Source organism: Crocodylus siamensis, chromosome 5 (genome assembly GCF_052110815.1).
Source record: "Crocodylus siamensis isolate JL-2025a chromosome 5, ASM5211081v1, whole genome shotgun sequence".
In the NCBI taxonomy this organism is placed as follows: domain Eukaryota; kingdom Metazoa; phylum Chordata; order Crocodylia; family Crocodylidae; genus Crocodylus; species Crocodylus siamensis.
In genome coordinates this window covers 30,236,604-30,263,107 of record NC_143399.1, presented here as the reverse complement: position 1 = coordinate 30,263,107, position 26,504 = coordinate 30,236,604, and the positions used below count along the sequence as shown (strand labels likewise).

Below are 26,504 nucleotides of genomic sequence, written 5' to 3'. Positions count from 1 at the left end.
TTCAAGAGGGGAACTCCCCAGCCTGTATGTATGCTGTGGATTCCTTCTCCCAAGGTGCAGCACCCTGCATTTGTCTACGTTGAACTCCATCCTATTCTCATCTGCCCACTTTTGTAGTCTGTCTAAATCTATTTGCAATCTCTCTCTCCCTTCAAGTGTGTCCACCTCGCCCCACATCTTAGTGTCATCAGCAAACTTGGACAGCATGCTTTCCACTCCCTCGTCCAAGTCACTGATGAAGATGTTAAACAGCGCAGGCCTGAGGACTGAGCCCTGGGGTACCCCACTGCTCTCATCTCACCAGGTTGAGTACAACCTGTCTACCACTACTCTCTGGGTGCACCCCATCAGCCAATTTCTTACCCATCCAATTGTGTAGGCATCAATGCCACAGTCACTTAATTTATTGATGAGGATGGGGTGAGAAACACTGTCAAAGGCCTTCTTAAAGTCTAGAAAGACTACATCCATGATGACACCATCATCCAAGGATTTAGTTACCTGGTCATAAAAGGTAACCAGGTTGGTCAGGCAGGACCTGCCTTTGATGAACCCATGCTGATTGCCCCTGAGCATGATCTCCCCTGAAGGCCCCACCACAGATGTGTTCCTTGATGATTCTTTCCAAGATCTTCCCGAGCACTGAGGTGAGGCTTACAGGCCTATAGTTACCTGCGTCCTCCCTCCTCCCTTTCCTGAAAATTGGGCCAGTTTTCAGTCCCCCAGCACCTGGCCAGATGATCACGAATGCTCATACAGCTGGGCCAAGGGCTCCACAATGACCCCTGCCAGCTCCCTCAACACCTTTGGATAGAGGGCATCTGGACCTGCAGATTTAAAAATGTCTAGCCCCTCGAGAAGATCCCTAACTACATCTGCGCTGACTGAAGGCCTGACAGAGCTATCCCCGAGAGTGTCTTAAATACTGGGCACGTTTACACATGCTTTTACATGTGCCTAAACTGAACACGCATTAGCCTAATTACATTAAGGCAATTTAGGCGCGCTTCTAAACCTGTACGTGCTCAGGCACATAAATGTGGGTGTGCAGACTGGACACACACCACATTAATGTGTCTGTCTATATGTTCGCTAACATGACCTCTCGTCGGATATAAATTTGATACCTGCTTTATGTAGCTTTCAAATTTATGCTCAAATAGCCTAAAATTGCCATTTTTAAAGAGCATTAAGGGTGTGCATGTGTAAACATGGGCCCTTAATGCGCCTGAAAATGTGCATATGTAGACACGCTCACTGAGTTTCACTTGGAAATGGAATGCTGTGGCGTTTTGAAAATGTTGCACAGTATTGCATCACAGTATTGCACAGATGTTGCACAGTATTGCATCATTGATCACACGTCAGCAGCTTAAATTATAAGAATTCAGAAAACTAGTGATTAGCAAATATATAATATGATTCACATCCATGTTTGAATCTGTGATAAAAGGGGAATTGCAAAATGTTGTAAATTAGCAAGTGATCTAAGTGCTTATCTTGCTATCTGGGGTGTTGTGATGGGGCCATGAGCAGTGGAACTTTTAGAAAGGCTATGAATTTTCCTCCAGAAGCAACTAGGACTCCCTGTGTTACCCTTCCCTGTCCTGCTGTGTTTCAGTACATGTATGTGTTTTGTTGGAATGTGGACCTGCTCTTTTCCCTTCCCCAACACACTCTTCCTTCCTTCTACTCCAGGGTATAAGGAAGGAGAAAGTATATAATCTGCTGTGCTGGGGCACTAGAGCCTTTTATATGAATCACTGCTGATACTTAAGTGCTGGATATAGTGATGGAATTTGTTACTGGTTCTGGGTAGAAGTAATTGGAAAGGAAGAGAAGCAGCTACTGTTTGCTGCTTAAGGAAGGAAGCATTTGGGGTTGCCTATTTCAGCCTGACTCTTCTCAGCCTTAATGAGTAGAATGGATTTCCTTTGATACTGGGTATACAAATAAGCACCAACGATAAGATCTGGAAGGAATTATCCCTTAATAGCAATACCCATGCGTTAGTTTTCACTTTTCACCTGGTATCCTAGAAGTCTAATTTTGAGGGTACAATTGTTACAACTTGGGCAGGTTCAATTGCAGTTGATGGCTTAGAAAGGATCCTTTTTAGAGGTCCCTGTGGTATGGAGCATGATCAAACATGATGGGTTGGGGGTGTTGCTTTCATGTTTTGCACAGCAAGTGGTATCCCTCAGCTTAGGCTGAGATTCTCACTTTCAGTTAGGCTCTTTGAGCATACCTGAGCATGTAGGAAGAAATTGCTCTCATACCTATCTTCATGGTTATTGTACCTGAGACTATTGTCAGTTAGGATTCATGCTGGAATAAGCTGGCTGAATAGCATGAGAAGGTTACTCCAGTGGCTAATAGTTTTAAACAAAGGTGTAGTTTCCATATTTTGTTGCTTTGTGACCTACTTTCAGGACTATATTCTTCACACTTACTCTAATATATTAGGCAGATATTTTACTTTTATAAATTGACATACCTCCTTTGAAACCTGTGGAACTCTGCTGATTTACACTAGTGGAAGAGCTGCATTTTATAGATGGATGTAAAGGTCTGTATATTGCTTTCCACTTGTATGGCAGATATTTCTCTGAAAAATAAAGTTTAAATAGCATAGAAAACTAATCTTTTAATTACTTCATGCAGCAAGCTACAAGGATGTCTGCTGACAGCTTTCAGCAAACAGGTCAGTCAAAACATGTTGGCATTTTTGTCATTAATATATATACACTGTGATCAGATGCCATCATAATTGTTCATTATAGGATCACAAAGCTTTATAGGAAGAGAAAGGTCAAGTACCTTGGTCTGAAAGGTTAGCCAAAGGAAGACAAAATTATCACAACAGATTCATAAAGGTGAATTAGATGGGTAATTACATGAAACTGTTGTGATAAGCAAGAACATAGACTCTTTATTTTGTAAAAATGAGGTCCTGGTAGGCTGGTGAACATTACATTAAATATTATGATTAATAGTAATAATGTTATTTTAATGTTTGTGGTTATGAAAGATTAGAAAGAATAATTGGCTTTAATTGATGGTACTATTTGAATAACCTTCCACGATTACTTTTAATGACTTTTTTAAAATATATAAATTACGAGTCAGTGACATTGAAAAATATATTTTGTAGACGTTTAGAGTTAGCATCAGGAGTAGCCATAAAGCTGTGTATGGAGTATCCATACTGCTCCAGTCCCTTAACATCAAGGGAGGCACATAAGCAACCCACAGACCTGTGGATGGATATTTTTTCTTATGCTGAAGAGATTGTTCTATTCATATGGGCCATTTCCTTGGATGCTGTAGAGTTGGAAGTTACATTTCAGTGCTAGAATGTCCGATATACTGAGATTAAGTCACACAAGAAATATGAGTGTTCAGTATAGTGTGTGTATAGGAAAAATATGCCCTAGCATGAAGGGGGTATGTTTAGTAGGTATTTTATGTTCTATGCATCCCTAATTCAGCTTTTATTTTTGAAATCTAGCACATGTTTTAGTTGCACTAATATGTGTACTTGCTTATTATAGTTAATGGATTATTCATCCTCTTTGTCCTTGAGATAATCCTAAGTATGTGCATAAAACTCAGATCATATTGCTCATAAAAACCAATCAGCCCAGAGTTCTTCTGAAAGGTGTTGAACATTCACCCAGAGCAGATGGTAAAGATAATGTTTAATAAAGAGTTAGAGGATTAGCTGGAACAGAAACGAGCTAAGAGAAAGGGATAATTTCATTTCATATGAAACTCCATGACATTTTGTGTACCCAAGGACTGATTAAAATTATACCAGAACTGCTCTTTTTGGCCAGTTTGTCCTAACACTGACCCTGCTACATTGTCAGCTGTTCCATCTGCATGTATTATTTCACTAGTTTGTGAATAACTCAAAAGGAAGCTTTTCTAATTTGCTTTGTTGAATGGTAACCTAATTCTAACTGAGTAAGTACATAGGATGATGACCAGAATCTGCTAAATATGCTTAAGTTGAACAAACTGATACTTTCTACTGAGGCTTAGAAGGGAATTTAGATAGGTCATCTAAAACAAATACATTTTAAATTCTAGCTGTCATAATGTTTACAGTTAAGCTTTAGATTTCCCTTAATATTCAGATGCTAAATGAAAACTAGATTGAGCATAGCATATATACAACGTTGTATGCTTGTTTAGGAAAACTTTTTTTTGATTGTGACACAAAAGTAAAATGAAACGACAAAACTGCTGCAGGTCTTACACACTGGAACATTTGCCATAAAGTCCGAATTGTCCTTTGACAAAGTTTAATCAAGGTAATGGAGGGAATTATATCTAACAGAAGTATGTGGCTTTTGATGAGCATATTTTGAGGTGGAATGCTGTACTGTTGCTTTTGATCTAAATTTAAGCTGCAGCTAAGGAACTTTAGCAAAGTGTTCAGTCAGTCACTGAGATGTCAGAAAAACTCTGATAGGTATCTACTGCTGAACACAGTGCCCTTTGGTCTAGACACTAAAGGAAATCCCTTTAGGCTGTTCTTGAGGTTGTGCACAAGTGCTTAGGAAAGACGTATCAAAATGGCGCTTTGGGCAATGCCTTTGGGAAGCTACAGCTGTATGCTTAGTAAGTCCAGACCAAAATGGGGATTTTTCCCATTTTTTTTTTTTTTTATCTTACCAACTACTGCTATTTTTAAAATCCCCCTGATATCTCATTCCACCAGCTTTCAGAATCAGAGACATCATTCCTAGTCGTTCTTGGCCACATATCCTGGAAATGTGTCAGGAGCAAGTGGGTGTAGGCATCTGTATGTTCCCCACAGTGCTATTGTTGGGATAGTGATAGGCACAAAAGAGGACAAACCTCATGGCTGCCTTAATCAGCTCCAGAGTTGAATATCCACCCTCAGTTCCAGATTCATAGGATACCAGCACCTTCCTCATGCCCCTGAGTCATGCTCTTAACTAGTGCATAGATAGCTTCTACCCTTTCTTATATTCGATCTTGGAGAATAATGGACACTATTGTTCCTGGTGTTCTGAATGGTAATTCAGATCACATGTGTGGACTGTGCCTGTATAGCAAACTAGCACCAATTAGGAGGGGAGAGATCATTTCATAATATGTAAACTTGCTGCATTTTGTTAGGAACATTGCTTTGTGCGCTGAACTGTAAATTTCAACTTGTAAACCATTTTTGTAATGGTGCTATTGGGGTACTGTCATGCTGCATTTTCCAGTGATGTAGTAAAGTGACCAATAAAGTGGAATGTTGTAAAATATCAGTTTTAAATCTGGATATATTATCACTCTCTACATGATGCAATAAACTCTGGAGCTGTGTGAGCCAGAGTACTCTGCTCCCAGTATCTACATGTGTGCCTGGGACAGCAGCAATTTGAGCCAGGGTGGAACAAGCCTGGATTAGCAGGGAACACGGGGGAGGGGGGAGGGGGTCAGCCCTGGGCTCTGGGTGGCAGCTTTGTGTGGCAAAGGGGCTGGCAGGAGCCAAGAGGCTGGCCCCCGGCTGGCTGGGCTGACCAGGTGCAATTTGTGCCCGGCAGTCACCATCTACATATGCACTTGTTCACATTTAATGACTCCACAATAAGATAGTACTATCCCCAACAATCTTATGGCGGAGATAATTAGTTTACTGTGCCCTAATACTGGCGCATGTGTAGACTGTGATGCTTTACTGCAGAGTTAATTAGTCTATTCTGTAGTAGAGGAAAAAACTCTTACTATTGTGCCTACCTAGAAGAAAATTCCTCCGGTTTCTTGCAGAGGCCTGTGGTTGGTGACGTGATTATTTTAGCAAGTTGTGCAGGGATGTGTGTTTGAATATTCATGCAATGAGCAGATCATGGCTGTGCCCCAGGTCCCGCCCCATGCTGTTGCCATTTGGTGATCCTGGCCCTGGCCCTGGCCCTGGCCCTAGCCAGTCATCCTGCTCTCAGATGCTACTCTCTGTCTGCCTGCAGCCCCACCCTATCCACCCAGTTAAGCACATCCTGGCTCTCTCCATGAGACCCCACACACCCATTCCATCTGGTGCCCCCAGCAGTGGGTATGGGGCAGATAGGCCAGGGTATTTGGGCAGTGGGGCTGTGGCTAATGGCAACAGCTGGACGGAGCCTCTGCTGGAGCTGCTGGAAAATGGAGTCCAGCCGCTGTGCAGTCCGGCTGCTGTGCCACCTCCACTCTGTTGTGCGCTTGGGGTGGCAGGACCAGCAGCACCCACCAAGGCTTGGGCTGCCCTTCACCCTGACCTGGGCTGGGTGGGGCTGAGGGATCCTCCACAGGCTGAATCCAGTCCTAGGGCCCTGTCCTAACCATTCTGGTGAAGCTCTGGATGACTTTGTGCCTCAAAACTGCCCAAGGGAAGGGTGCAAAATTCTGGCTGGTATAAAAGAAATGGTAGATCAATGGCCTCACTTTTCCCCTTTCCCTTTGGAAGCAGTTAATGTCTAGGGCAGGGGTATTCAACCTTTTTTAACAAGTGTACACCTTCTCTCTCAAAGTTCCAACTCAGGTACCCCTATATATTTCATAGATTTCATAGACATTAGGGCTGGAAGGGACCTCGGGAGATCATCGAGTCCAGCCCCCTGCCCAAAGGGCAGGAAGTCAGCTGGGGTCATAGGATCCCAGCAAGATAAGCATCCAATTTACTCCTGAAGGTGTTCAATGTAGGTGCTTGAACCACCTCCGCTGGCAGACTGTTCCAGACCTTGGGGGCTCGGACAGTAAAGAAATTCTTCCTTATGTCCAGCCTGAAACTCTCTTGCAGGAGTTTGTGACCGTTCGACCTCGTCATCCCTTGGGGCGCTCTGGTGAACAGACATTCCCCCAGATCCTGGTGGTCACCCCTGATAAACTTATAGGTGGCCATCAGATCACCCCTGAGCCTGCGCTTTTCCAGGCTAAAGAGTCCTGTGGCTCTCAGCCTGTCATCGTAAGATCTGTTTTCCTGACCTCTGATCATGCGCGTGGCTCTCCTCTGGACTCTCTCAAGCTTCTCTACATCCTTTTTGAATTGTGGAGCCCAAAACTGGATGCAGTACTCCAGTTGCAGCCTCACCAAGGCCGAGTACAAGGGGAGAATGACATCCCGGGATTTGCTCGAGAAGCATCTATGGATGCACGCCAGCATTTTGGTCGCTTTACTAGCCGCAGCATCGCATTGCAGGCTCATGTTCATCTTGTGGTCAATGATGACCCCCAAGTCTCTTTCTTCTGTAGTGCTAACGTAGCACTGCCGAGCCTATAAGGGTGCTGCAGGTTTTTCCTCCCAAGGTGGAGAACCTTGCATTTATCGGTGTTAAACACCATGAGGTTCTCGTCTGCCCATTTGCTGAGCTTGTCCAGGTCAGCCTGGATCACCCGCCTATCTTCTGGCATGGATGCTTTGCCCCAGAGTTTGGTGTCATCGGTGAACTTGGCCAGTCCACTCCTGACTCCAATGTCCACATCGTTAATGAAGATGTTGAACAGTATGGGTCCCAGGACAGAGCCTTGAGGGACCCCACTGGTCACAGGGCACCATGATGATTGACTGCCATCAATCACAACCCTCTGGGTCCGACCATGAAGCCAATTTCCCAGCCAGCGGATCGTGGTGGAGCCAAGGCCACAACTGGGCAGTTTGGCCAAGAGGTGATCATGGGATACCAGATCAAAATCTTTTTTGAAGTCAAGATATATGACATCAATCTCTTCTCCCTTGTCCAGGTGATAAGAGGGGGTGCAAATCGAAGCCCCCGTGGTGAGGGAGAGAGTGGGGTTGGGGTTGGGGCTGCACAGCTGGGGCAGAGCATGGGATGGAGCCACAAGTGTCTCAGCCCGTGGGCACATGGAAGGGGTGGCAGTTCCCACCAGTGCACGCATCCTAGAAGGGCATGGGGGTGTGTGCCCCTGGATCTGTGTGCAGGGTGAGGGCGGGCTGACCCAACAGTGGCGGAGAGTGTGGGGCTGGGGCAGAGGAAGGGGAAGGGACGGGGCAGGGCTCAGGACTGAGTCATGTAGGGGGTGGCTCCTGCAGCTACACGCACCCCTGGGAGGGCATGGGAGCATGTGCCCCCAGATCTGCATGGGGGAGGGTGGGCTGCCGCTGCCAGCTGGAGCCGCCATTGGGCTGTTCCCAGCTGGCGCTGGGTCATGCTGTGCTCAGGGCAGGTGGCAGCAGCGCAAGAAGGGGGCTATGTGGGGGCTACAGCAAATTCTGGAGTGGCTGCAGCCCCCTGTAGCCTCCTTCCAGTACCACCACTACCTATCCCAGGTGCAACCCAACCCAGCTTCTGCGGGGAAGAGTCTGGCACCGCTCCAACCCCAGCCAGCAGTGGCATCTCACCCCACCCTACGTGCAGCTCTGGGGGCACATGCCCCCCATGCCCTCTCAGGGTGCATGCAGCTGTGGGAGTCACCCCCTGTGTGGTTCAGTCCAGCATTCTGCTCCAGCCGGGAAGCCCCTACCCCTGCTCCACTCCCTCCCCCACTGTTGAGGCCTTGATCTCCCCCCTTCCTCCTCCCCTGGCCCTTTCCTTCACAAGATACTTACCAGTGGGAAATGGCTGCTCTCCTGGATGCCTTTCTGCTGCGCTGCATCTGTGTGGATGCATGCAGCATTTATCAGCCACATCAGGTCTGCGTACCCCCAGGACCTTTTTAAGTACCCCTAGGGGTATGCGTACCCTTGGTTGACAACCGCTGGTCTAGGGGGCTGGTAAAAGCAGGGAGCATTCCCTCAGCATTTGCTGAACATCATACTCAGAGGAACATAAAGTTTTCAACTGGTTTTGTGCAGAGGACATATGGGTAAATAACTGGTTCCTTACAGCCTCTACTAGAACGCACATCTCCAGTAATGCTGGAGTTGAGCACAATCCTCTCCAATAGTTCATCCAGTCCAATACTGCACAATACCACTTCTTAATATGGTTTGATTTAAGCTTCTTCTCCTTATCTCAGTGATTCTCAAACAGGCATCTTACAAGGGTGTCGCTGGGTGCCATACAATATTACAACTATTAAGTGTGCAAACACTTACATGTGACTCACAAGATAGACCTGGAGATTTCAAATAAGAATCTGATGATCAAGTGTTTTGACCTGTTGTGGTTTTCGAATTCTTTACAACAGAAGAATTGCTCTACTTTTTCATAGTCAAAAAATGAGTGAAAGCTAAGAGCTGGCATTTTCCAGAGGGTACCATGAATTGAATCAGGGGTAACTTGGGTCTAAGAAGGTTGAGAGCCATGACCTTACCTTAATGACGGTGTAGTGCTTTCATCAACAAGGACCTCTGTCTTTTAACAATATGAAATTTGTAGGGAATAACATTCTATAATATTTATTTCATTAAAATAAAAACCCTCGCTGTAAAGTAATAAATTCTGCTTAATAAGAGTCTCTCAGACCTATATTATGTCTGCTGATTGAATGAAAATGGCAACATTTTAAGCGACAAATTTAAGAAAAAAATTATGATGAAAATGTCCATTACTTTTGTATGTTCATGATTTACCTAGCAGCTAAACTACAGTATTTCAATCTCTCTGGCTCTTTATTTTTTTCTCCCTCTTGGGCAATCTGGTCTAATTACAGAACTTTGCCTTTTGTGTTAGGTTTCCCTCTCCCCCAGCTATGCCTGAGAAAAGTTAATCAAAAAATTAAATGAAAAAAATATGTTGTTGCTAATCTGGTCCTATAGGTTCCTCTGCCATTACCAGAATGATCTCCATTGAGAACTAGAACAGAATGTTGTTATTACAAAGAGGTACCAATGGTTCCCTTGCCTCGTCATTTTTTTTTCCTCTCTCAGAATAACAAGCTATTGCCATGCTTTCTCTCCATCTTTGTTTTTAATTGGGATTTGTTGCAAGAGAAAAACAATAACTTTGCAGGACATATATTTAAAAAGAAATTACTCATGAAATTTTCCTAAAGGGAATTAGAGCTGGTGAAATTTGTCAGTGTATTTGACATCTAGGATTAGGAAGGAGCCTTTCCACCCACCCTTTCCCTTAAACAAGGAGAGAGCCATATAGTCTCATAGGTCAACTACATATGTGGGATAAATGTGAAAAAGGCAGGAATAGGCATGGGTTTGAACAAAAAGAAGCCAGAAGTGAATATAAAGCAGAGAACTCTGACTGCTGCTCATGCTTCCAAGAAGATATTAATAGATAGATGCCACCCACTAAAACTCTGGCCAAAGGCTGAATAGATTAAGAACTAGGAATGCATCCTCTGACAGCTCCGTGTCCTGAATGCTTGTCTTGGACTTGTGCTTGGCCAACTGAAGGCACTGAAGGTCAGTATGTGCTAGTGCAGGGGTGGGCAAAATGCGGCCCGGGAGGTGGATGCGGCCCCTAAAAATTTAGAAAATTAACATTTATCTGTCCTGGGCTGCCTGTCATGTGGCCCTCAATGGCTTGCCAAAACTCAGTAAGCAATAATTGCCCGCCCCTGTTCACTAACAGTCTCTCACTACAGAAACGGCAAACATTAAGGCAAATGTGAAATGTATGATATGCTTGCAGCCCTGTAGAAAAATCATCAACTGATGCAGTAGTGGGCTGTGGAATCAAAGTGGAATAATTTCTAGCCCACAGGGACATTTACCCTCTAGTAATAAGTGAAAGGTATAAGAGAAGCTGAAGTGACGATCCTAGAGCATGAAGTTGCTTAGCCATGGAAAATGTCCTGTACGGGTTTTTTTATAGTGCCCTTGCTACCTTGCCTTAATCATTTTACCAAGTCAAGAAGTAATTCTGATTCTGTCTTATTTCCTAATTTCTTTACTGAGGTGGGCAACAAAGGTGCCTTGTAGGGCCACATGAGTGAAATTTAGTAATTAGTAATGTTGGACATGAGTATACTAGGATAGTGGTGTTCACAATGTTGGCCCCATGGGCCAGATGAATGACATAGGGCTAGTCCATGGATCAGATTGGGCCCCACACACTGGGATCAGGCCTCAGGCCCTGTGCCACTTCCACCTAGCTCATCTCCAGCCAGGAGTGGGCTGCCCTATTATACACCCAATCTAGCATGCAGCACAATAGCCTGTGGGGCTCCCAGCAGATCTGTAGGAAGCCATATGGGTCAGATGACATGGCACTGGGGGTTGAGCACTCCTGTATTAGGAAAAGGATCAAAGCTACCAAGTAATTTCTTATAGACAGGGGTCTATGTCTTGCTGTATTCCACCGTGACAGAATTTTGCCAGAGAATTCATTGCTACCTTCAGTACTGGGCCCTGGAAACTGAGCTTTTTATTTTAAAAAAACATCTCTGTAGTCCTCATGGTTGAAGAGAGAACCTTGAATAAACAAAGTAAATATTGGAAATCATTACTTTCTAGAGGCTGCAAAGAAACAAATTGGTGATTTTAGCCTGTTTCCTATCAGGAATATATTTAAATCATAATAGCTATCATCTCTGGTGATAGCTTAGCAGACAAGCAAAAAGCTGGATAGGAACAGAAATTCCTCTGTCTACTGATAGAAAAAACATGGATTGAGGCTTTTGATGTCATGGTTGAGGTATTGACTGTTTGGGGAAACTTACAATGCTTCTGCTTAAGAAGTGGATAGAGATAAGTGGAGGGATTCTGGTGCTCCTAATACCAACTTAGATTGATTTACAACAAACAACTCTATTGCTGAAAAGTGTAAGAAATGTTATTGAAATCAAGTTTCCAGAGGATGCATGTTTTGAGGGGGATGAGGGACTTTCACTGAATTGTATGGAATCTTATATGAAAAGTTCATACAGGAAATATCCAGTCTCTTGTTCCTGTATAGTTTGGGCCACTGCTAGTTGACATGAATGCCCACTCACTTTTCAGAAAGTCCCCAGAACCGTTTGTGATGAGGCCCTTTAAGAATGACACTTCATAAGACCTGTTTGAAAATGTCAAAATTGTGATTAATAAGAATCACACCATTTCCCTCATATTCTTTCTCCCTTCTGGGGAGTTCTGCACACCTGTATTGTGCCCCCAAGATCCTGTTCTCTCGAAGGTCTTACATTAGTTACTCACTCTACCTCTCCTAACAGGTTCCAGAGGGTCACATCCAGCCGTGTGACTATCGCTGTCATTCAACCAGGGAGTTTCTGGAAGTGATTCTACTAGATAAGTACTGCATGCTTGTAGCTGCTGTCTGGCAGAAAATGGTCTCAAACCTTTCATGGCAATTCACCCTATCCTATAAGCTGTCATAAAATCTTGGCCCTGAATTTCCACTCCCTGCACGAGTTTTACATGGGTTTCTTTGGCATTAAACTGTTGTGAAAATGGTGCAAACCGAAGGAGAATCTCATACATGTTTAATGCCACTGACAAAGGAAACAATCCTGCACAAGTGCAAGTGAATGGAGAATCAGTCCCATGAAAGGTAAAATGCTGCATGATGTATTTTCTAAAGGAGATGTTACCAGACCACTGGAAATGTTCTTAATATCCTTGAAAACCTAGCTGGGTGAATTCAACCCTGCTTAACTAATTTACAGTTAAACCTTTCACCTTCTGTAGGACATATCTTGCCTCCAAGGAATTACTTGAGTTTACTTTTTCCTTCAGAGTTTGAGCAAGTCATAGCAAAATGCAATAATGATAATAATACAAAAATATTATATGCTGCTAGAAAAGTTGGACACATTGTATCTGTTACTGAATGAATGTGGAAAGTGTCTGTATTAGAAAACTTCCTGCTGGGCCACAAACATATATCAGCAATGGTTTGTTTGCAATGCAAGAAGAATAGCCTTTGTCATATTCCAAAGTGAGTATAAATTCTTTTATTATAAACTCCCTGTTGGTGGCTGTTTAACTGGGAAATCTTTCACTCTAAATTTATCTTCTCACTACATGGCTTTGCCATGAGCTGGTATTGCCAAAATACTTCAGTCATGAGAAGCTGATCCCCTAGAGAACAAGTGATGCTCTCAACTAATTTAAATGATCTTTGGCAATCCTAGCACGAGCTAACTTTTCCTTTGCTATTTTTTATTTTGACTTTAGTTATATTTGGTTAACATGATAGCATTATATCTTGATGTTCCATTTTCAAAGGGCTATTTTCAAAGACAGAATGCACATCCTGCCAAAACTTGAAAAGGATATGTAAAATATATTTTCTATAGATTTAAAACAATGGTGGATGTTTTTAGTTTCCACTGGCATCCTTTACAGGTATAAGTCCTCCTGCTAAACTGGATTGAAATCATTCTGTAGCTGAATTTCTAGAACAGACTCTCCAAATGAGTTGGAGTATAATGGGTAATTTAAATGTCTACAAAATAAACATAAAGTCCTTATAATTCTCCTTTTGAAAATTTCTCTCTTTTTTCCCCCCTTTTCTTTGGTATTTGAGAAGAGGAAAAAGGAGCTTAGTGCTAATCACTTGCAAAAAACACTGAAGAACCAACTAGCCACCCTGAACTCACCAGCTGGTGTTTTGGTCTTTGCATGTCTATCACCCGTAGACTTGGATTTTTCTTTTAATTTTTGTACTTAGTACTACAGGATGTGACCAGATTGTAACAGGGCAGTGTGGCCCTTTAAGAGGGAACAGTTATCCCTGATAAGAAAGCCCAGCTCTGGGGTGTTCAGATAATGAGGGAGTGTCCATTGGGAGCTTCAAACCCCCAAGGGCATGTCCAAATGAGTGAGGTTGTGTGGTATGTGAAGCCGCAAATGAGTTTGCAGCACCATATACCACACAGTCTGGTGTTTTCCGTGCTGCAAGGACATGCTGCCCGAGTGTGCGCTCCTCTGTTTTTTTTTCTGTGGGTTTTTGGATACCCAGGGGTTAAAAAAAAAAAAACATGGAAAAAACACCCTAAGCAGCACATGCATGGGCAGCATGTGCTGTTGAAAAGCGGAACTCGGTTGCCCAAAGCCCTGCTATGGATGCTGCTCAGGCTCTTCCCAGCAGGATTGGTCTGGTTGCACCACCGGGAGGTCCCCAGGACCCCAGGTAAGGCTATTGGGGCCAGCACACTGCTGCCCTTAGCCCCGCTATAGCCCCCAGGGTAACTTGCCATGTGCCAAAGTGCACATTGCATGGGCATTTCCCAGGGACAAGTAGCAAGGTGTACTGCTGTTGCTTGTTCCCAGGGAACCAAACTTCTATGCTCATCTGGATGCACGCGAGGAGACAGCAGAAGAGCAGCAGCTGTGAGGGAATAATTGCAAGTGCAAGGTGAGCTGTGAGCTGAACTAACTTGCTATCAGGGGGTCAGGCTGCTAAGCTGGGCCAGAGCGTAGGGCAGGGGTGGACAAACTCTGGCCCACAGGCTGGATCCAGCTGGCAGTGGACTCCATTTCCGCAGCCTCTGGCTGCACAGCTGGGACCAGTCTCCATGGAGACCCCAGCCACAGGTGTGCTGTGATAGCACAAAGGCGGGGTAGCCATGGAGACTGACCCAGCCTTGTGTTGGAAGGGCGGGGCAGGGTGCTGCTCCAGAGCCACTTACATCTTGCAGTGGGGGCAGCTTGATCTGGGGCCAGGGCAGAGGCACAATCTGTAGTCTGCATGCTCCAGGCAGGGGCATGCAGGCAGCGGATCGTGGCTCTGCCCCAGCTCGGGACCACACTGTCACTGCTGCAAGGAGCTAGGGCAAACGCACAAACTGCAGCCTGCATGCTTTGGACAGGGGTGCGCAGGCAGTGGATCACAGCTATGCCCTGGCCCCAGACCAAGCCGCAAGATCCCAGTGGCTCCAGAGCAGCCCCCTGCCCTGCTGCATGCCATGCCAGCATGGCTGGAGCCTGGCTCCATTGCAACCCCAGCCTTGCGCTATCACAGCACAGCTGCGACTGGGGTCTCCATGGAGACCGGCCCCAGCAATGTGGGCAGGGGCTGCTGGGAAATGGAGTCTGGCTGCTGACTGGATCTGCCATTTTGCTCATCTCTGGTGTAGGGCCTGGAACAGGGTGTGGCAGAGCACTGGTGGTGCCCGCCACTTTAAGGACTGGACCAGGGAGGGGCAGGTGCTTTATGGGCGGCCATTTTAAGGCCCTGAGCTGAGGGCAGTTTGTGATCAGCCAGCAGAAGAGAAAATCTCTCTGCTGAGCTCTGAACACCCCAGAAGACAGGGTGAAGCTATGGGGATGGAGGAGGTCTCATTTGTCCTGGGTAAGACAGGAAACTACACTGTGCCAGTTAAGGGGGGGTGGTCTGGTGGGTTATAACCCCAGCCCCCGCATCCTTGGTGGGTTCAGCTGGTAAAGGGGGAGCCCAAGCTTATGGGAATCCTGAGGCAGGGCGCAGGTTGGCTGCTCCAGGGGGGACGTGGAGCAGAGCCCGGCTCTTCATGACTCCTGTGGCTGCAGGCACCCTGAGAGGAGGCCAGGGAAGGGCTACGGCCACCTGAGCCAGACAGGGTGGCAGACCCCAGTAAGCCCCAGTGAGGGGGTTGTGTGTGAGCCTCAGTGAGGGGGCTGAGTACATGGAGCTCCGTATGCATTTGTTTGTCTGTTTGTGTGTATGTTTTATGAAAGTCCTAGTGCAAGCCACTGATGGATGCCATTTACAGGGCTTGGGCCACAGCATAGGGGTGGAACAGAGCTGTGGATATCCCCCTAAACACTGGGGTTCAAAATGGGCAGCCTCCCACCTGATTAACATCCCAATACTATTACCTCAAGGCATGACAGGTGAGCGAGGTGGGTGGCTGGCCCATAGACAGGAGGCAGGCTGGTACTTGCACCGGGCATGAAAGCTTACCCCTGTCACACAAAGCAGAAGGGCTTTTTTTTTATTTGTTTGCTTCTCAAAACATGTGTTTAGTTGGAGGAGTGGCTGAGGAGGCTCAGGCCTGAGGTGGCTCAGGAAGTGGAACCTACCTGCAGAAGCCAGCAGGCTGGGCAACCTGCTTACACAGATGCAGGGACCAGTCAAGCAAAACCGACTCTGTTTTATAACAGTGGAATTTCTCAAGTGAGAGAGGTGAACAAGTTTTGTTTCTTATTAAATATATACACAGTAAAGACCAAAGTGGCATGTCCACATTGGCTTACCAATGCTGTTGGGGACTAGGTTTTATTTTGTGAACAACTGCGTATGTTTACAAGGCAGTAAAATGATGTAAAACTATTAGGATATTTTTTTCTTTCACCTTGAAGAGCATCTATGTATGAAAACAAGGTTTCTGAGAACACTTATTAACCGCTGATATAACCTGAGAGAAATACCAGTTTTTCCATGGAGTTATCACTGCTCTTTACTGGAAGCACAAGGCAAGTTGCATGTCTGTCACATTTTTAAAAGGAAAGAAATAGAAAGGTTTTTAATCCTGGAGTCACTTGAAAGTGGTGTGCTCCAGTTCTTCCCAGACCAACTTTTTTTGAACATCGCAGCTACCTACTTTGATCAGGAATGGGGGCCCCAGCTTAGGCTGTGAAGTAACTTCATTTTGCATAGCAATGAATCTCTCTCATGCTTTTTTTTTCTTCTCTGTCTCACTGTCTCTCTTTTTTTCTCTCTCCACCCCCCCGGCATTCAATCTTAGGTGTAAGCCCAAGATGGCCAGGGGAATGCTACTCCAAGCATACAGATTAGAGGTGTTTTCTTCATTTTAAAGTATTTTATTCATTTCTATTCAAGAAGAGATGCCAAGGAGTGGCATGTCAAAGATGGGGTTTCATATTGTCCACACATAGCATTGCTTAGCATTGCTGTTGGGTGTTGTTTAAGGATATATGAGGGCTTAGTTCCTGAGTAAAAGTAACATTACTCCTTCTCCAAGACCCTACTGATATTTACCACCCCCCCAGTTGAAACTTTTGGTTCCTTATCAGTGCTGGCAATTGTTTCCCTAGAGTGGGAGGGAAAAGAAATGGTAAATGGAAAAAAATAAAATAAATCTCCCTCTTATTCTACTTCTAAATGACTTCAGACCCTGTCTTTCTAGTTTTTCTCCAAATGAGAAAGAAACAGAGCTTATTTTTCTAACATGCTTACTTCAGAGTTGACTGGAAGACTGGATGTAGGTCTGCCAAAAACAGAAACAAAAGTCATCTTCATAAAGGAAAGGGGAGAGAACTTGGGCTTGCCTCTTCTCTTGTTACTAAGCTTTGTTTCTCAGCTTCTGAAGACTTGATTGAGAAACAGCAGTTGTTCCTTCCCTCCAGCACAATGTCTCTGCCACTTTCTGACAACTGGCAGCCAGGAGGTCCTAGGCAGTCCAGCTGTAGCTAATTTAAGAAGTCACAGGTGCAGCAATAACCAACCAGCAGGAAGTGAGTCAATGTGGGTATTCTTTTGGATAAAAGACCTGCCCCTATAGCCTGAGGTTTGCATCAGGCAGGAACTCCAGCAAGGGTCTGGAAGATGACGGGAGTAAGTCTCCAGTAAGAGCCTCAGGAGTTGATGTGAGAGTTTGGCTGCACTTTGAATTTTGGATAGTCATCATGCATGTTTTGTTGTCAGTAAATGAGGCTTTGTTTTGCGTTTATACCAAGAGGAGCATAATTTAAAATATTGCTTCTAGTGAAAAGTATGAGTGCTACCACTGTAGGCCTGTTGTTTCTATCAGGAAAATAGCATGTGAAATATTACTAAGCAGTTTGCTATAATTGCATGGTATTACTGTTTATCAGAACTAAACATAAAACCATAGATGTAACTGGAAGACATAAACATAATAACATGTTCAGCCATAAAGCTATTGCTACAGCATATAAAACAACATCATTTCTTATTGCCTTCATAATGGAATGATCTAGGGAGACATGGATTGGGATGAACAACATTTTATGGATTTTTCTGCCAGAGTACCAACTGATATCCCTGTGATGAACCCTGTTATGTTTGGAGGTTTGTGGTGCTTCATGAATGTGTCATATCAGTATAATAAAACACAAGAAAACATGTGATCTTATTGGAAAGCCCATGTGATGCTTTATCCATTGATGTCACTTTTATAAAAACATACACCTATTTTATGTATAGATTATGTTATGCTGTCTATGTAAATCTTTATAATTTTGGACAAGGCTCAACCAATGGACTGAGGCATTAATACTTCAAGACAATTGCCACTCCCAGATACAGGCAGACTGTGACATTAGTGGATTGACACCCCACATTGACTTCCCATTGCCTGCCTGCAATGGGAAATCAACTCCACGATGGGGAGGCAACTAGGATGGTAAGAAACTTTATTTGTTTTGTGTCTTTCATCTCCAAAACTGTGGTCAGTTTTGCTTGTATACTTCTTTTATCCTATATAATAAGTTCTTTTTCTGTTTTGTCTCTCTACTGATTGCCTGTGGAAGCAGTGACCCCTGGGAGAGTGATATTCTAGGCTAGCCTTTTCTAGAATGTGGACATATTGGAGAGAGTCCAGTGGAGGGCAAGGAAAATGGTTAAAGAGCTGGGGCACATGACTTAAGAGGAAAGGCTGAGGGAAATGAGGGGGGCGGGGTTTAATAACAGCCTTCAGCTACCTGAAGCGGGGTTCCAGAGAGAATGGAGCTGGACTGTTCTCAATGGTAGCCGGTGACAGAACAAGGAGCAATGGTTTTAAGTTAGAGCAAGGGAAGTTTAGGCTAGATATCAGGTAAACTTTTTCATTAGGAAGGTAGTAAAGCACTGGGACAAACTACTCGGAGAGGTTTTGGAATCTCTGTCCTTGGCAGTTTTTAATACTCGGCTAGACAAAGACTTGGATGGGATAATATAGTTGGGGATGGTCCTACTTGGAGCAGGGGGTTGGATTCGATGACCTCCTGAGGTCCCTTCCAACCCTAGCTTTCTATGATTCTCTGTGGAAAGGGGGACCTATAACATTTTTCACAACCCAATAGGCAGAGCTAGCAGAGCTTCACTTATTGCAGCCAAGAAATCTAGTACAAGGGCAATGGAACGGAGGCTTGCCTGGGGCAAGGAGTTATCCCAGGCAATGTTGGTCCATCTCTTGAGGCAAGTGGCATTATAGTAGGGAGAAACTCAGGGTTCTGGGTGTTTCCCATGAATGGTTTTATGATAGTCCCATAATATCCAAGGGGAACTGTAGTTTTTTCTTCCAGATGAACATCACCTGATTCCTCCTTTCCTCTTTAAAACATCCTGCAAGTCAAACTTGAAGGGAGTAACTATGGAGACAAAATAAATTCTACCCATTCCTCCTGTGCATGCAATGACAAGGTTTTCTGTACTTTGCAGCACACAGGGATACTCTGTGGCAGCCTCAGGAAAAACTAAAATTATAATTTGGGGATAAGGGATGCTTTTGGAATAGTGAATGTTTTCCATTATGTATATATAAGGCTGACTGCATTGTTACAAACACGTAGGTGAGGAGAGGGAAAGGGCCTTGGATGGGAAGAAGCACAGACAGAAGGACTATGAAGGGGGAAAAGGACAACAGAGGCAAGCACAGGTTGGGCAGGTCAAATAGTAAAGAAAAGGAGAGGGAATCAATGTGTATTGGTTTTTGAAATCTTTCAGGCTAGAACTAGCTTCACGGAAACTGAAAGGAGTGAGGAAAAGAAGACAAATGAGAGAAACTGTAGGAGCAGAACAAGATATCAAAGAAAAGGAGGAATATTGGATGGAGTAACTGTACAGCCAAGTGGCAGGATGAACAGCTGGTGGAAGATTAAATAATAGAGCCCTGCTACACATTCAAATGAAAGCTGGATACAAACCAGCTGTAGAGTTCTTAGACATTTTCAAGCACTAACTTTATAGCTGGTTGGCTCTTTTCATAGCTGGATAGTCATTTTTATCATGTGATAATTGCTTTGTATATATGGTTGGTCTAAATTCTGTGTGCAAGTAATCAGTTCATTGTGATAATTACTTTGTACATGTGGCTGGTCTTACTTTGCATGTATGACCAGTTTAAATTTATTGAGTGATTAACTAGTAATTGTGTAATTATATGTAATGTGCAGCAGGGGCCATAGAGGAGTTTCAAGAATAGGGAGGAGAACAGCTTTCTATTATTATATGGCATCAGGAGACATGACTTACATGCTAATAATTCATAGGTTGGGAAGCACAATGATTCCTCTTATTTTCATTGTAAAACACATATGCAACAGGAATGAAGAACATGAAATTCATTTGGATAAAAGAAGGAGTTCTGCTATTTGGCTGAAACATTTCAGAGTATGATTATAAATTTAGAAAGCAATTTGTATTGACAAGAAAAGGTCCTTCTGTGTCTAGATGTCTTGAGTACTGCAGTGGAGCAAAGCATGTTCAACTAGTCAATGTATATATTTCTAAGCTTGCAGGTCAATTTCATGCAGTGCGTTTTGGGATCTCTTTTCTACCCCTTTCCAAATTTAAACAGTCAATTCTAATGGTTGTGCTATAGTATAGCTGTAACACATTGTAAACATGTAGGTTTTTTGAAAGGCCATCTGGTTCAAGGTTAAGCTGAGATAAAGCTGTAACTTGCTTGAGATGAGCCATAGATAAATCTGCCTAAACTGTGTGATACAACCCATCTTGCTGAACCGCATTATCTGATTTTGATAATGTATATCAGCTGACAGGCTTCTTGTTGAGCTTCATTCTTGCCATTATGGCTTCAAAAGGTGCTGCAATGAAGTGCAGATGAGTATCTAAACAATCTAAGGAGGCTTGGAACTAATTTTACAAGATCATTTTTAAGTAGATTATTTGACAGTGCTTAGCAGTTTTTCAAATACTTCTAGAGACCGCTAAACTTCCTATTTTGCAATATAAATTAAAATACTACTTTTTGTCAGTAAAATGAATTGTATGAGAGAGTCCCAGTATCCTTCTGTTGGTTTATAATCTATAGTCCTTAGACACCAGTCAGTATCTCAATACTTTTTTTGTTGCTAGATTATCTAAAATAGTGGTGAGCTTGTCTACACTGCGTTGGACAGTACTAGGGAGCATTGCTATGAAAACATGGCCAGTCCACTTCCTTGTTGCATGCAAAGACAGTATCATGAGCATGTCCACAACTGAGTGTAATGTTGCTGGTGGTGTACATTTCTAGGCTGTGTTTGCAGGTCTGGCAGCTAGCAAAAAAAATCTCTTTGCTCATCAGACTAGAATTTGGAAAAACCTGGGAACTGCCAATGTTTGCAAAGATTAATATTCTTAATGGAATGTTTGGAACTCAAGGAGTGCATCACCATAAGCACACACATGCAGGGGCACATGTTTTCATGGGACAAATAGCACTGGCACATTTGCTATTTGTCTCGGGGCATGTCCCTGCATGTATGCTACAATGTGTGGCAAAGAGACTTGGGTAGGGTAGGGGAGGCTGGGCTTAGCACCTGTGCTGACCGCAACACCCTTACCTGGGGTCCTGGAAGCCTCCCGGAGTGGCAGTGGGGCTGATCCGGCTGCTCAGAACCTAGCTGGCAGTGTGGCTCTGGCTGGCCAGGATCCAGTTTCTGGCAGTGCACACTGCTGCCATGTGCACCGCTCCATGTTTGGGGGGTTTTTTGGCACTGGGATCTCCTGGTGTCAAAAAACCCACTATGCTGGAAATCAGCAGTGTGGCACATGGGTGCATGTGCTCCATGTGTAGTTTGTGGCACCTGAAATGGATTTGAGAGCTGCAAACCACATGTATACGCTTGTGAGGATGCGCCCAAGAGGTGCATTTTAAGGGAGATGGTGGATGGCTGTATCATTTCTTATACTTGTTAAAATGGTTCACGCATCCCAAGTGGCATTGCATTATAATTGTATTAGTAGAAATTTTCAAAGGGGGCCTAAAAGAATTGGGCATCAAGCTCCTAATATAAGTCAGTAGATCCCTCTGAAACTTTGCTCAGATAAAGCTCAGTCTTACAATCTCTATTTTTAGGCTCAGAACCTGCAAACATAAATGGAATTAATTTTAAACATGTGGTCCTATGGACTTCAATGGGGCTGCTTATGCCTAAAGTTAGACACATGGGCAAGTGTTTGCAGAATCAGAGCCTTAGGCAGTATTCCCATTTATTTTGATGGAAATGTTGCCTGTCTGCAGATTGGGCACATGTGTTAGGAGATCTGCTACTTGACACACTGTTTGTATTGTAATAACTAGGGAAAAGTTGAATCAATGACGCAGAATAAATCTTTTTAATGGCTTATGTGAAGAATACTATTTCTTCAGTTCTGAATTCCCTTGCCTTTTTATAGGCTTAAGTTTTGTCCTTTAAAATTTGCAAAATAGATTTTTAACTAAATGTATTTGTTTTAATGGTGAAAACTTTTTCTGAGGACACTTCTACATTGATCTGTTCTCACAATCAGCCAAGCAACTGTAAGTAGTAGTAATCTTATTGCATCATTTTATTTATATCATTTCATTTAATTATGCATATATTGCTTTATTGCTTTTTTTTTCTCCACCAAGAATATATTTCACTTTCTATAGCTAAAATGTGTAACATTACAGAGTACCAGATATTCAGGGTATTTCTCTGCACATTGTAATACAAAGCTACCTTATTTTTGCTAAATAAAATTCCCCACTTGTGCAAACACCCTACTTAAAAGACTTTGCATAATAAAATAAATAGTAAAACTGACCACCAAGATATTCAAAGTCATGTGTTAGAATTGCTGATCAAAATCTGATAGCATGATATGACTCAAGGTCAGAAGCCTGATAATGGTGTCACATTTAGTATAAATCAGGAGTAACTGCAGTTAAGTTTGGATTACGGTTAGTTTTTAAGATTATATTACAGTCTTTAGTATTGTATTAATTGACATTGGGCTATTGTCTTCAGTCCATGTTTGAAGAAAACTGTCCCTGAAGTGAAAAAGTTTGGCTCAGAGTACAACTTTTCACACACAGATCATTTGTCAATGGCATGGGTGATGGGCTGCGACATAAAATTCAGTAGGACCTGATATGCCTATCTAGTGATAGATCCAAACCTAGGTCTGAACTGTTGCAACCTTGGGTTGGTGTAATATTGTTTTTTCCTAATATTATATTTGGTTATCAGCATGAAATATCATAGCATGCATTATATTATCTCAAAATATTTTTCAGGGTTCTTTCATTTTCAGAGATGCTGAACTCACAGTACCACCAACACTTGACCTGAGTTTCTGTAAAGGAAGTGACATTTCAGTGGCTACTTATGGAATGTTCTGTAACTGGCACTAAATGGTCACACATTGCCTCTGGTTGCCCTTCACCAGAAAGCTGCAGCCACATAAAAGATGAGTATAGAAGGCATATTGCCAAATTGCTGTAGCTGTGGCTAGCAGGAAGTAGTCTGAAATATCTTTTATTTTATTTTTATTTTATTTGAATTTATTTTTTGGTACTATATTTGAACATTTCAGATACAATCCAGTCCCAGCTGGTACATATATGATGTTATCTCAACCTTCTCCTAGGTGATCACTTTAGACTATGACAACGAAGTTCATTCTTGTGGCGTTGGCCTATCACTGCATGTACTGGTAAAGGTATTAATTGGCCATCACTCTGCTTCATGCAGACCAGCTAATAAACAGGCTATAGCAGGAATAATTTTTGGTCACTGCTAATGTGGAGCAGATTCAAACTGGTGACATGGAGGTGAAGATGGAAAATCTTGTATGTAATTAACAGTCTTTCGAATCACTGAATCCCTTTTCAGCAGAAGAGTCTACTTACGATTCAAATTAGCCGCTGGAAGCAAAGGTCATTACACAACTTGAGCAAGCCTGACACCCTCCATACAAGCTAAGTGTACAACAAATGCAAATCTAATGTTAAACCCAAATTAGTAGAATCAGTTGTAACAATTAATCCATCCATCCATCAAAACATCAAATATATATTGACCAGATTTTCCAGGTACTTTGTTTTGACATGCCATTGCCTGCCCTTAGTTTTTTCTAGAGGTCACATCATTGAGCAGAATATAAAGAAAGAGTTATGCATTGCACAAAATAACACTCACTTTGGCTGATCATAGTACTGCGGTCATAACCTTCTCTTGGGAATAGGAGGAAGGAGAGAGGTTACTTCTCTCAAGTTATTAAGTTTAAAGAAAATTGTTTCTACTTTGTCCCCCAGGGAGGATAGGAGAGGCTCCACACGGCATCATCTCTCTTGGAACATTCTCACTCCAGCATCTCATCAGCTGAAACCTTGTGGCTGTACTTATTTGATATCAGTGAGTTTGGCTGAGAAACTTTGATGATATTTGATGAAATATCTGAAAAACCTTTGAGTGGGAGGAAAAAAATCTGTTCCCTTACTACTGCCTGAGATCATCATAAAATGTGTACAGCTTACACAACAAGACTGATTGCCTTCCAAATGCCAAAACAAAGGCTAACTTCCTAACCTTGAATAAATACATAGGAGAAACATCCAACAGCTGAAAGGTACTTTTTTTACAGGCTGTACTTTCCTATAGTTCATTTTCTGTTAGCACTTCATGCAAACAAAAATTCTTCACCTTTCTCAGCAAGCCATTTTTCTTCATGGTTTTTGATCCTAAGATAGTCATTGCATATTCTCATGCATTTGAGATCTTTCTCTTTTAATACAAAAATTTTATGACAATGCTTTATATGTTGAAAACCCTTCATTATTAACTAATAAATCTTCACAATACCACAGGCATCTGGATGTTTGAAAGCTGAAGTAATTGAGATGAAAAGGTTTACTAACTTATCCAAGATTGTGTAGCCACACCTAGGCTAGGGACAGACATTAAAAAAGCCTGAGCCTGAATTGATTCAATCTTTGCAGGTTAGTCTAACCTGTCTAGGCTAAATCAGTTTTGTAACCGAACAAACATCCCAGAAATGCAGGTACATGCCTTCAGTGGCACAGGCTAGCAGCTGGGGGGCACTAGAGCAGCCCTCCCTTTTTTCCACAGCATGGAGCTGAGGGGAGCATGGCTAGGCGTGGGCAGGATTCTGTGATTAGCCCAAGGAATTGATAACAGTGTTTATCACCCAATTAAGAAAACAACAGTGGGACATTTCCAGCTTCTTGTTGATTCTGCCTGTTGATTAAGCAGGACCATAACCAGCATGTGGTCTGCCAGCTAATGCACAGACAGGGGAAAGGGGGGAATTCCTGCTTAGCAGGGAGTGGTGAGCAGGGAGGGGCAAAGTAGCCCACAGTCTCTGGAGCTCCAGTCAGGGAGCAGAGGGGAGGGGCCAGCTCTGCTGTGGAGTAGAGAGCCCCACCCAGGCCAGAGAGCATGCCAGGATGCTGGGGGTGTCTTGTTTATCTTAAACCAGGAAGGGGTCTGGGACAGGCATTGTATAAACTGGTTTGATCCAAATCAGTTAAGTCTGATACTACATTCAACCAGGTTTATCTCAAACCAGTTTATGTGCACTGAACAACTGTTCTGTTAGAGGTTTAAACCAGTTTCTGATCTCTTGGTTTATATGTAATGTCTGCCCTTGGCCCTAAAGTCTTGGGTATTCCAATTCATAGTCCTCTTAGCATCATATTCAAATTCAGCATTTTGACTACTTGGTAGTATCAGATAAGTAATAAAGCATGTCTTGGAGTATAAAATTCTTATAAGCACAAATGCCATGAATAATTACAAAACTGGCAAAAGAAAATAAAAACTTCTAAGGTGAAAGGATTTAATACTGAAATGATATGTATTAAGGTTTCTGATAGTTTAGAAGTCCCTATTTAAATATCCCTGGACCACCTTTCCGATGTACTTGGTGTACCACCTGCCCAGCAGCATGCTGTCGTTTTAAAGTAATTACACAGAAGACTTTTTAAATTCTGTCACAAAAATTGCTAAAACAGAGCTTGCTCTTTAATTTTTCTGCCACTTTTTCTGTCACTCTTGCTGCACTTTATGGTCAGTCCAAGGTTTAGCTGTCACATATTGAGTCCTTCCTCATATATGTAGAGGATAGTTTGAAACTACACTGCAGATTTGTCCTACTGTGTTAATGGACATTTTTAATAAAAATATTTTATTCAGACTTTCTATATTCATATTGCTTTAATAGAAGGAGCAGAAGATCATGCTTTTCCCCCTCAAAACTGAATGGTTTGGGAATTTTTTCAACAGAGTGAAGTTTGTTGGAAAATGCTTTGTCAAAACCCCCCCACCACTTTTTATGGAAACTGCCCCTGCTCCCCACACCCCAGTAAATAAATAAATAAAAGAAAACCAACCAAGCAAGTAAACAAAAAACAACCCAACAGTTTGAATGAAATTTTGATTGGGAAAGATTTCACAAGTTTAAGTTCTTTCCGGTTAACATGTAGGAGAGAGACTCCCTGCCCCCGAAGAAACCAGTACTCATCTTGGATGTGAAAGGTCCAGGTTCATATCCCTGTTTTAGTGTAGAATAGCTCTAGCAGGAATGGCTGAGACTGGGACCCCTATACCCATGAGAGCTGCCACTCACCTGGTGGTTAGGGCACTCACTTGACAGGAAAGCCATGCTACTTAATGCCAGTTCATTTTCTGTCACACCAAATTCTTTTGTATAGATGTACTCTGATCCTGATCCTTCCTTGCTGATACAAGAATCCAAACCTAA

The 26,504-nt window shown here is 43.1% G+C and overlaps 1 long non-coding RNA gene across 2 annotated transcripts in view; it reads left to right on the top strand.

Annotated features, from left to right (window-relative positions):
- The window catches only part of LOC149863664 (uncharacterized), a 251,301-nt gene that overhangs the window by 71,657 nt on the left and 153,140 nt on the right, over positions 1–26,504 (top strand). For both annotated transcript variants that reach the window (XR_016442483.1, XR_016442482.1), the window contains one exon: positions 24,037–24,350. This is a non-coding gene — a long non-coding RNA (uncharacterized LOC149863664). The remainder of the gene's footprint in view (positions 1–24,036; positions 24,351–26,504) is intronic.